Genomic DNA, 12312 nt, shown 5'->3' on the forward strand with positions numbered 1-12312 from the left:
TGTTTTTCAAGAGCCACAAATGAAAGTTGAAGAAAGCAAATTAGCTCAAACACTGAAAAATGTTGCTTTCATTACATGCCTAGTGGGGAATCATCAAGCTCTAAGAAGAGCATATATTTCGGATTTTTTTCCCTGATTCCCTCTACCATATTACCTTCCATTACTCTAAGATTCATATTCCATGCAAGGAGACCTCAGGAAATTAACTATCATTTGATCAATTCCAGCAATATTTCATAATGTGAAAATTCCATCATCTCTTGCCTAAATCCTTAATTCATTCCTACAACAAATATTTATTGAGGACCTACTATATGTCAAACATTCTACTCTGAAAAGTCAACAGATTTTTTTCCCCTCCTGGCCTCATGGAGGCAGAATTCTTCCTGGATATAATAGAAATTGGTTGAAAGCTTATTGAATAAAAGCCTTAATTCATGATTAAACAAATAAGCTGCTATTATTAAGGAACAAAAAACCTGAATGTTCTTGTTTTTTCTCTTGAATTGCCACAGAGGCAATATCCAATCATGGTTAATAACTTGTGCCTGGAGTCAGAGATAAGCTCAGATTTCAATTCTGGCTCCATAATTTATTAGTTAGGTGAACTTGGGCACGTTACTTTATTTCTCTGGACCTCAGTTTTCTCACTGTCGCATGGATAATTTAATAGGATTTGACCTTATACAATTGTGGTGGGCATTAAGAGAGAATGTATAGGAAAACATCTGGCATGAGACATCAGTACAATGTCTGACAGATGAAAGGAGAATTCAACAGTGTTAGTTATTATTTCTTTTCTCCCAAGTTCCTAACTTGAATCAATAAGAGGAAAGTTGATTATTATCAGTGTTTTTTGCTTTTGAGTAAAAGAAATTTACATAGTCCTAAGGAATGAAATGTTAATATTCTCAATTGTTAGATCTGATTCTCAAGGCAAAGCACACTAACTCCTTCTGCCTTCCCATTGACAGCACCCTATTAAACAGAAAAGCTCACATCAGGGGATATGGGACAAATCAGCCCAATTTCTAAAGGATGCCACTTCCCCAGCATGCCTGGTGGGGAATCAGAATGTTCTAGAAATAGCAAACAGCTAGTAAATGACCTTGGAAGATAACTATATAAGCAGCAGTACTTTGTGCTAAGTGAGAATTATCCCATCGGCAGAAAAGCAGAAAGGTCTGTGTGATACAAACATCCTAGACACTAATTAAGTAATTATCTATCAAACCACATTCACTTCTTCCTTTAAAAAGCATTTGCTTTTCTTTATTAATTTTACACTTTTGAATACACACACATATACATGTACACACGTAAATATTTTTCCCCTTTGGGCGTGGTCTCAGAAGAAAAAGAAATGTTCTTCCTTATAATGAAAAGGCTTCAAAGAAATTGATTCTTCTTGTGATACATGAAATACGGGTTTGGAAGGGCTCTATGATCCTGACCAAGACTTTTCATAAACTTTCATCTTATTAGAATCATTTGACTTTCTCAAAAGACAAGTCCAGTGGAAGGAACCTATACTTTTAAACATGATTTATTTCTGTTTCCTATAGGACCTTTGTATTCATATGCATAGTGTCTCATTAAAGTACCTTCTTAATATATTTTATGTATAATATATATCAGAGAGAGAGAGAGAAAGAGAGAAGAGAGGATGTTAACTGCATTTAAGAACCTAAAGTTAAAAAAAAAAAAAAAAAAGAACCTAAAGTTCTTTGCTCCTTTCATCCAAGGATCTTCCTGGAAAAGTTGCACAAATCTCTGTAGTTAACATAATCTCCTAAAAGTGAGGCACAAAGACAATTTTGTTTTACATATTAAATGAAAGACATACCTCATTTTCTCTAATGGGCTGATTTGAATAAAAGAAATGAGCGGTGAGTCTATGATTCTTCTACCACTAATTTTGCATCAAAAAAGGTTAGATAGTATTTTATAAAATTGAACTTGTGGGTGCAAATTTTAGACATCATTTGAAAATCATTTTACTTTGGGATAATTATCATTAAAAATGATTAAATGCTTTTTCAATCTCAACTCTACAACAATTTAGCACAATGTTTTTGCCAAAGTGTCCTTTCAAAAGGATTAACATGGAACTTTCTCTTATGAGGACTTCTGGGAACTTCTCTATTTTACCCTACCAGGCCAGCCGGCCCACTTCTGATTGTAGAAGGTGATGGCTGGCCAACTTTCAAGTTGTTTATTTACAGCTACTAAAATCCCAGTAGCCTAAATGGTGTTCTCCTGAGACTTCCTGGGTATTATTTTACTGTTTTTAACTTGTTCATACTGCAACATTAACACCAACCACATTTATGTTTTTTTTTCCCATGAGATGAGCATAACTGAAAGCAATAATACTTGGCAAAGAGGGTACAGTTAAAAAATTTATAATTGACTGTAGAGATCAATTTATAATTGATCTTAGCATGGACACTATTTCAAAACACTCTAGGATAATAACTTGAGATAAATCTAAGGGTTTGTGGAGGTTAGAAATATTAGCAGGAGACCAAAAAGGCAAAACAAAAATTCAACATTGTGTTCAGAATTTTGTTTTTCATATAATAATTCTAATATATTTCATCTCGATGTAAATCCTCAATAAGATAACTAGGCTTTGGACTAGAGTTATGATAAGGTACATTTTATTTATTATAATAAATATGACCATTTTACTACTAAGTTTATCAGACTAAATCCTAGAAAGAGATTTATATCTTTTCTAGTCGATCATTTCTAGTACCTTCATAATTTTGCTTTTTTTTAAGATTTTATTTATTTATTCATGAGAGACACAGAGAGAGGTAGATACATAGGCAGAGGGAAAAGCAAGCTCCCTACCTGCAGCCTGATGCAGAACTCGATCCCAGGACCCCAGGATCATGCCCTGAGCAAAGGCAGGCACTCAACCACTGGGTAAGCCACCCAGGTGTCCCAATTTTGCTTTTTCATACGTGTCTTTCAAACCAGTATTCTATAGAACATCTGTTTGAATGACATTAAGAAATACACCCAGAAAAAATATTTTTAAGTGATCCAAAGACAAATACATTTTGGAAAGATAGTATATTTCTCTTAGACTTACAATTCCTGTTAACATATTAAAAGGTCTGAGTAACCCTGAAATAAGAATATTTGTTCAAAATGTAGAATCTGATGTTCTTAAAATTAGTTGGTTGTTTATGCTTTTTAAAAATATTCTGATGAATATTTCCTGGAATAATTTCCTTGGAAAAGAGTTTGGGAAATTATCCCAGAAAAAAAAAAAAATCTGACTAAGAATGGTCAGAATTTTGACATGGGCATAGTCTTCCTTAATATGGCACATAAAATAACTAATTACTTATTTTTTAGCTTATGTACAGAAACAAAGTTGGAAGATGGATGATTAGTTTGAAAAACAATCTGCAATGCTTATGGCAGACACAAGGTTAATATCACCAAAACACAAAGAAGTCTTATGGGTCAATTAAAAATAAAACAATGAACACATTAATAGATTCCCTGGCAAAACATCTTAAAGGAGATTTTAAAAATACAGTAATAGTGAACACTGGAAAAGGATATTTAATCTCACAAATAAAACTATAAAATGTATAATATTAACAAGAATGACAGAGCTCACAGTTACTGAGAATGATCTGAGATGGTCACATTTATGCATGTTAAATGACTGCATAAATTGTTGAAACATTTCTGGAGAATGGTAGAATATTTATTTTAAACTATGCATTCACATGCATTGATCCAGAAATTTAATCTAAGAAAAGTGTAAAAAAAAAAAAAAGAATTGCAAAATATGTTCATGGCACTAATATTTATAATAAAAACTTGGGACACCTGAGAGACTCAGTGTTTGAGCATCTGCCTTTGGTTCAGAGCATGATTCCAGGGTCCTGAGATCAAGTCCTCCATCAGGCTTCCTGGAGGGAGCCTACTTCTCCCTCTGCCTGTGTCTCTACCTCTCTCTGTGTATCTCTACCTCTCTCTGTGTGTCTCTCATGAATAAATAAATAAAATCTAAAAAAAAAAGAAAAGAAAAATAAGAAAAACTTAAAAAAAACCTGTGTCCATAATAGGGGAATTGGACAAATTAATTATGACACATAGTTAATGCAACATCATGCAGCTGCTTAAAACTATAATTTTTTTTTAATTTCAATGTATGTCTAAGACATATTTTTGAGTGAATCAATAAAGACATATCATAGAAAAGCATGGCTAAATGTATTTGTTGATAGATGACTAGAATGAAGGAGGTTTATCAGATTGTTGAAAGTGGTATGGGAGTCTTTCCAAACCCCTTAGCTTTCATTTTTCCTGGACAAGCTTGCCGTAAATGTCTGGAACTCTGTCCCCCTTCTTTTGGTAGCCCTGTATATGGAACAATCTGGAAATAAGGAAAAACAAAGACTTGGAGGAGGCCCCTCAGTCAATGATACATGGCATTGAAAAAATATACACTCTAGCCTCCTTCCTCTGAGGTACGGTGGTTACAACTCTGAGGCACATCCCTCACTCTTCCAGAGGCCTTCAGCAAATCTAATTGCTTTCAGCAGTTATCTACTCATTAAGGCTCCTTCATTGGATTCTTTCCCTTGACTCAATTCTACACTCCCCTAAGAGAGCTTCCTGGGATCCCATTCCGCATAAACCAGTCATACTTAGCATAGTTGCTACTTGAAGAAGCCTAAGAAATGAGCCATTTTAACATTTTTTTCTTTATGCCCTTTGGTACTGCTATATAATCTTTTCTTCTATAGGCATGTTTACATGTACACATAAAAAAATGTCTATTGTCCTCAAAATGAGATACTCACTCTTCATGTCCTTGACTTACAAACACCCCATCTGTGAATGAACTGTTCTTATCACACAGCCCTGAAATGCTTCTTCTAAGCCCTTGACTACTGCTTCCTAGGGGCAGCCTATCCTCCTCAATGACCCAGATGACAGCCACATCTAGCAGCTTTAAGCATATCTCCTCTTCCGAGACTACAGTCATCATTAGCACAGTGCTTGGCATATAGGCAGTACTCAGGAATATTTTTAATAACTGTATGAATGAATGAATGAATTATACAGACACTAGATGCTGTAATCTTTAAATTTCTGCTTTGGCAATGTCCTGTGTCCTGGGATTAATGAAGTTATTTTGGGGGTAAGATATCTTTAATCAAATATCCCATATGACTTCTATGGTTGTTAAACATCTGGGTTGCTGTGTGACCTGTGTAAGCTACTTAAATTCTCCAAAGTTCAGTTTCCTCTGCTTTCCATTGACGTCATGTTGACATGAGGATTACAGATCATTTGCACACTCAATAGTGTATAGTTATGAATTTACACAGTGTTAGGTCCTGGAGAGAGAGGTTTGGAGAATGTCCAGTTCTTCACAGATGTATCAGGACATATTCAGCCTTTGAAGATTGATCAGTTTTATATTTTACTAAGTGATGTAGTCCTTTGTTAGGAAAGTCTGCTGGCAAGGCAGTAGGTTGGAATTCAGAATCATTGCTAGCCTGGGAACTGCCTCTTGTATGCTCAGACCTAACCAAGAAATCTAAAGGCTGTTTTCTCTTTGAACTCTTTGCTAAAGATGAATTCCCCAAATTCCAGGTTCCAAATTCTCTAATTCCATTTCTTATTGTCCTGACCCTCCATTTAAAACATTACATATATCTTTTTATTTTTAAATTTTTTTTAAATTTTTATTTATTTATGATAGTCACAGAGAGAGAGAGAGAGAGAGAGAGAGAGGCAGAGACATAGGCAGAGGGAGAAGCAGGCTCCATGCACCGGGAGCCCGACGTGGGATTCGATCCCGGGTCTCCAGGATCGTGCCCTGGGCCAAAGGCAGGCGCCAAACCGCTGCGCCACCCAGGGATCCCAAAAAATTATATTTTTAATTGAAGTATTGGTGTTGTATATTAAATTAGTTTCAAGTACACAACATAGTGATTCAACAATTCTATACATTATGAGATGCTCACTGTAATGTGTGTAATATTATTGACTATATTCCCTATGCTGTACTTTTCATCCCTGTTACTTATTCATTTTATAACTGGAGTTTGTACCTCTTAATCCCCTTCCTCCATTTCACCCATTCTTCCAATACCCTCCCTTTTGGTGACCACCAGTTTGTTCTCTATATTTTTTAGTTTCTTTTTGTTGTCATTGTTTGTTTATTCCTTTGTGTGTGTGTGTGTGTGTTGTGTGTGTGTGTGTGTGTGTGTGTGTTTAGATTTTAGATATAAATGAAACCATATGGTATTTGCCTTTCTCTGCCTGGCTTATTTCACTGGGCATAATACCTTATAGGTCCAACCACATTGTTGAAATCCCCCATTTTTTAAGTAGTGTTTTATAAGAAAATGTCGGTGTGGCTCCTTTGTCTTAGACTTTAGTGCAGCAAACTTTTCATTACTTTGCATCATAAAATCCTCTTAGGGAGCTACAAATATATGTATGTCATCTAATTTCAAGAAGCCTCTAGAACCATGTTTATCCACATTTAGAAAGGGCAGGAACATCTATTCTCTGCTATATAAAATTACCATTAAATAATTATGAAGTGCTGCCCTTCTCCCTGCAGTGTATATAAGTTGCTAGAAATGTCCTCTATCATATTAAAAATGTCTCTAACCATCTTGTCTAGAGACTTACATTATTTAAGAAACGCCATGAGTTGAAAAAGTTTCACACATATAAAGGTAGGTTGGAGCTCCTAAACATGCTTCCAGGCTGACAATAGGATTTGTCTCATTTTTTGTGAGCTTCTCTATCTGTCATTTTTCTCTTCCCCCACTTGTTTGGCCTCTATGTCTATCTTTCTGGTGTCTCCTATTTTGACCTCTCTGTTTGGAAATGAAAACATCATCTTTGTCATTGGAGATGTGTGACTTTAGAGTTGGCACACTAGGTTTGTGTTTACATTCACCCTTGACTCTAGGTTTCCAGTATCCTTGTCGATAGTCTCAATTTCTGTCAAGTGCACACATATGTATACACACCTGAAAATGTTATATTTGTTTTAAGGAATATTGATTTGAACATAGGCTAGATGATTCTTTAAGGCATAGCAAAAAATTAAAATCACATGTAAGAGGAAAACTAGCATAAACCTTTATGGAGCACAGTTGCACAGCTCTATACACTGAAAGAGTAATTTTTATTTTAGGCTTGCAAAATATTCCCGTGCTTCATAATTAATTCCATATCAGTGTCCCAGAATCATGGAGGGACACAAAAGGTTTGGAAAGGATTCAGAGGAGATTATTAAGATGAGCTGAATTTGCAGAAAAGAAGCCAGATGGCTAATCTAATATTGGCAATGGGTATGTAGTGTGTGGTGAATGGCGGGAAACAGGGGTCACCTCAACTCCAGCTTCACTGTCGACAAAAATGGAGACATTTTCAGGGAAGGAAGAAGAAAACATTGTTGTGATACTGGTAATTCTAAGTCGTGAAATTTCTCTCTCTCCATCTCTCTCTCTCTCTCTCTCTCTCTCTCTCTCTCTCTTTAAGAATTTTAAAGTTTATTTTATTTGGAAGCTAGTATGTTTAGGTGTCCTGAAAGGCAGAGGGACAGGTTAGTTAACACCTTAGCAAATTTATCAATTCTTTTGACTTGTAGCTCATTTGCTAAAATCCTGAGAAAGCATTAACACCACTAGAAACAGGTGGAAAATTTACAGGAAAGGCACAAGACATGAGATATGCTATAATTTGCCTTATTGGTGAATAAATAAATGTCTTCCCTTCTTTACTTTCCCTCTTTACCTATTAAGCCTCTGAGTAGCCACAACGGTTTTGGTCCAACTTAGAAAGGAAATACAACTAGTAAATATAATGGTATTTTATGTTCCCTGAATGCATATGGGACGTCTGTGTCTATGGCACCATGCTAAAGGCAGAACCGTGTGTTCTGAAAGTTATATTCAAAATTCCTCTGGGCTGATCCTGTCTCCATTTGTGACTAAGACAAATTAAATAGCAATTGTATGAGACACTCTTTTGTTTTCATGGAGAAATAAGATATCTTTTATACATGAACTAATGTTTTATTATCTTGTGCTCTTGCACTTTAAATTAATGGCCTACTTAATGACGGTTGAATTCAAGTCAAAATTCTATACAAGTGCTAGTAAGTGGCATCCATATTAATACTGAAGAGTTCATCAGGATTCATTTTTTTTTAGAGTAAATACCAAGAAAATTAACTATGATTAGGCCATTATTTTAAAGTGTCCTAATTTCAACATTTTTCTATTCTGGATGGTTGTGTTTTATAAGAATTGAGTAACTTGAACATATTAGATAGGGTCTTGCAATCATAGATAAGTAAAATAATAAGAAAGGACACGAGGTTTCCCAACTTAACGGACACTCCAAGATAAACATGTTAAGACTAGGTAGGGTTTGAAGAACAGCAAGTCACTGTAGTTGAAATGCCCATGGATTAAAAATATTCTTGAATGGAATTCCATTATTATCCAAGTTAGTATCAGTGTTGCCTGAGGCAAAGACAATGGGCATAGGAAGAGGATTTAGGGAACAGTATGATTACTATAGAAAGCAGTCTTACAAGTCCCCCAGGGCTAACTAACTTGGAGTCAGATTGCAGAATTTGGCTTCTCCTATATACAGCAAGAGTCATTGCCTTTATTAGCATTCAAGAAGGAACTCAACACTGATTAGGAATCAGGAATCAAAAATTAGGAATATTTTTTGTGGAGACTGCTTGTGAGTGCCCATGCATCAGGTGTGCCTTTAGCACTGATTTTATAGGCTTAAATCAACATTGGGAATAATGTGAATCCAGCTTACCATGTCATATGCATCATCTCTTAATGCCCTTCACACCATATTATTTGGTTTATACTCTTCCCACTCTGTCTACTGTGAGAAATGTGTACACATGAAAGGAAATGAGGAAGCCAGGAGAGTAGGCTCTGGGCTCCCTTCCTGTAAACAGGACACTTTCAGTCATCTATTTATGTCTCACCATCCTGTATAAAATTGCATTTGGAAAAAAAAAATTCACTGCTAAGTACATTTCATTGTACAATCATTTTATTTATAATTAATAATATAAAATGTAAATATAGCATATATTCTAAATGCATGTTTATATATTTCAAATAAAAATAGTGCACAATATATCATGGTATAAAATATATTGCATATTATATTAATTATTTCAAAGTGTAAATAATTGTGAAGATTTATTTATTTACTTATTTAGGAAGATGTTGGTAAACTTACTACATATGGTTTCATTTCCCCAACTCAAGCCACTACAAAAATGATATTTAAAAATAATTCAGCCATAATTGTGTATGTGAATCAGAGGGATCAGCATGCCATCAGCAGAGCAGAAATTGTGAGAAATTTTTGTAAGACAAAAGGCAAATTGGTAAATTTATTCCACCAGTAATCTTACTTGAATCTTTTCCTATTCTAATGCGTTTTGCTCTTTTATTCTCTTGGCTCACCTACTAGAAAAAGCTTACTGTATCATTGTTATGTCACTTTGCATTTTCTTTCTTTCTTTCTTTCTTTCTTTCTTTCTTTCTTTCTTTCTTTCTTTCTTTCTTTTTTCTTTCTTCTCTCTCCTGCTTTTTATTTGTATTTCCTAGTGTTAGTTGTTTGTTTGTTCCTTTTAAAAATTGGAACCTTTGGGGTTTTCTTATTAAAGCATCATAGAAGAGTATGAATTATTTGTCTACCAATGATAATTGTCCCCTCTTTATTCCTCAGTTATTTCTGGTTTTAAATTTTATTTGTGCTTTTCAATCTGTAGATTGGAGAAACAGTTTTGGACATATGCTGTACCTATTGACTGTGGTTTTAAAACACTTAAAAAGATAAAAGTAGTGAAAAGCATTCACAACTTCCTGTGGGAAGGTACATTCTAAATTCATGATGTTCACAGCTATTTTATCAATAATTTTAGTGAATCCCAATAATAGTTATTGTCATATTTGATCTCTAAATTGTATAGAAAGAATAAATCGATCATCCTCTTTTTTAACATTTCTAATTGCATGCTACTATCCAGATTTTGAATACCCCATATATCATACAGAAATAGATTTAATACTTTAGACTTTGTAAACCTTCAATTTGACAGTATCTTTCATTTTTTAAATGAATGTAATTATCTTTGGCTCTGAAGTGTGATAATTCACTTATACTGTACTTTGGAATTAAAGACATTTCAAGACAGTTGTGGGCAGCTCATTGGTTTTAAGTGGGATGTCAATATGAGGAGTAACTTAATTTAATCATTATTGTTTGAATTACTGAACACAGATTGTATTATTCTTCTGTGAAAAGGGCTATAAAATGCTTTCAGTTTTTAAGGAAGTTCTGAAGAAAATGTGAAAAGCACACTTTCATGTTAGGAGAAACGTTTCACATGTTTAGAAATGGTAAATCATCTTAGTGACCTTTGCAGTCATAGCCAATATTAGTGACAAATAATGCGTGTTGCATTTATGCTGGGATTTACTTCAAATTATTATTTTTATTATTAGTAGTAGTGCTATTGCTATTATTATTATTTTTTGCAGATTTTAAAGAATTGTCTGCCAGATAAGTGAGTTCTATTCTTGTCCTCAATATTAGCATTAAATATTAGCCATTATTATTAACATACTATTATGATGAGACTTTGAATAAGTCAATTAAGCAAAGCTTATGTGTCTCAAATCTTCATTATTAGTGAAATTGGATAATGTCTTGTGAGTGATATTTTATGTGATATTTTTATAAGATTCTAATCTAGTTAGATATTATTATTTCTTTACACACATATTTTCTTTATATGTATTAGCTGCGTTAGATATCCGCTATTTTTAGAAAAACTAATTCAGTCTATTTTAAACTAAAAGTGGAATTTATTGGTTCACAAATGTCATTCAGATTCTCATTCAATATTATCGTGGAGTGGTCTTTTCCATATCTTCACTGTGTTTTCCTATGTGCTGGCTTTATTCTCAGACAAGCAAGGTGGCCAAACTAGCTTCAGGCTTATATTGAACCTTTTAAGCAGTCAGTGGAAAGAGAGCACCTCACATTGGAACTTTCAGGAAAATATCACAGGAGTGGCTTTGAGCCACAGGCCCATCCATAAAACAATCACTGGCAAAGGCTAAAGAGATAAGGTATTTTGTCGATTTCTGAAGCCAAGGACTGGCTAATGTGGAGTGTGAGTTCCCTAATGGAAAATCGAGGTACTGATGTAGGAAGGGGCAGGAGATACTGAACAGGGAAAAGCACCAGATATTCTCAACAATCAATCAAGAGACTCTCACCAGGTACCACATGCTTTAATTGTATTTCTTCTTCCACAAATTGATCAGAAAATGTATTGAGATATCCTGTCCAGGAATAATGGAACATACACATCTGGATAAAAGACTATATAATTTATCTTTTTTGAAAAGTCTTGGTGAAATATTATTCCAGATGAATTCTAAACTGCATCAGTCTCTGTGGTACTGAGTACCTATGATATGAATGATCCTCCACTTCAATAGTCAGAGGCTCCAAAGACTAGGGCCTATTTGTAGGAGGGGAATCCAAGCTCTCGTGACATCATTCCCAGCTATCAGCCCTGGTCTGAGAACTGGATGTCCTGAGCCCTGGTGCCAGGTCTGACACTTGAGCGGGAAAGTGATCAGAGAATAGGAACTAGAATCATTACTTGGATTATCATATAATAATGGGAAAATATATTATCTAACATATAAAAATTGATAAAACATTTATCTTGGCCCTCAATTTAAAAAAAAATTGGAATTTCAATCTTTAAGGAGTTTTTGTCTTGGAGTGCAAGGGTGGCTTAGTCAGTTAAGCATTTGATTCTTGATCTCAGCTCAGGTCTTGATCTCAGGGTCATGAATTCAAACCCCATGTTGGACTCCACGCTGGGCATAAAGCCTACTTAAAAGGGAAAAAAAAAAAAGGACTTTTTTACTTTTTTTTTTTAAAGATTTTTATTTATTTATTCATGAGAGATACAGAGAGAGAGGCAGAGACACAGGCAGAGAGAGAAGCAGGCTCCATGCAGGAAGCCTGATGTGGGACTCAATCCCAGGACTCCCGGATCATGCCCTGGGCCAAAGGCAGGCGCTAAACCACTGAGCCACTCAGGGATCCCAGGACTTTTTTACTTTAAATATCTATATTACTTGGAGTATTAGTTAGCCTTCCTTTCCCTTCTGTAACCATCTAACTTGGATGTTTCCACTTCTCTAAAGTCACTCCATCCCAGTCAGAGAG

This window comes from Nyctereutes procyonoides, unplaced genomic scaffold (assembly GCF_905146905.1).
Source record: "Nyctereutes procyonoides isolate TBG_1078 unplaced genomic scaffold, NYPRO_anot_genome, whole genome shotgun sequence".
In the NCBI taxonomy this organism is placed as follows: Eukaryota; Metazoa; Chordata; class Mammalia; order Carnivora; family Canidae; genus Nyctereutes; species Nyctereutes procyonoides.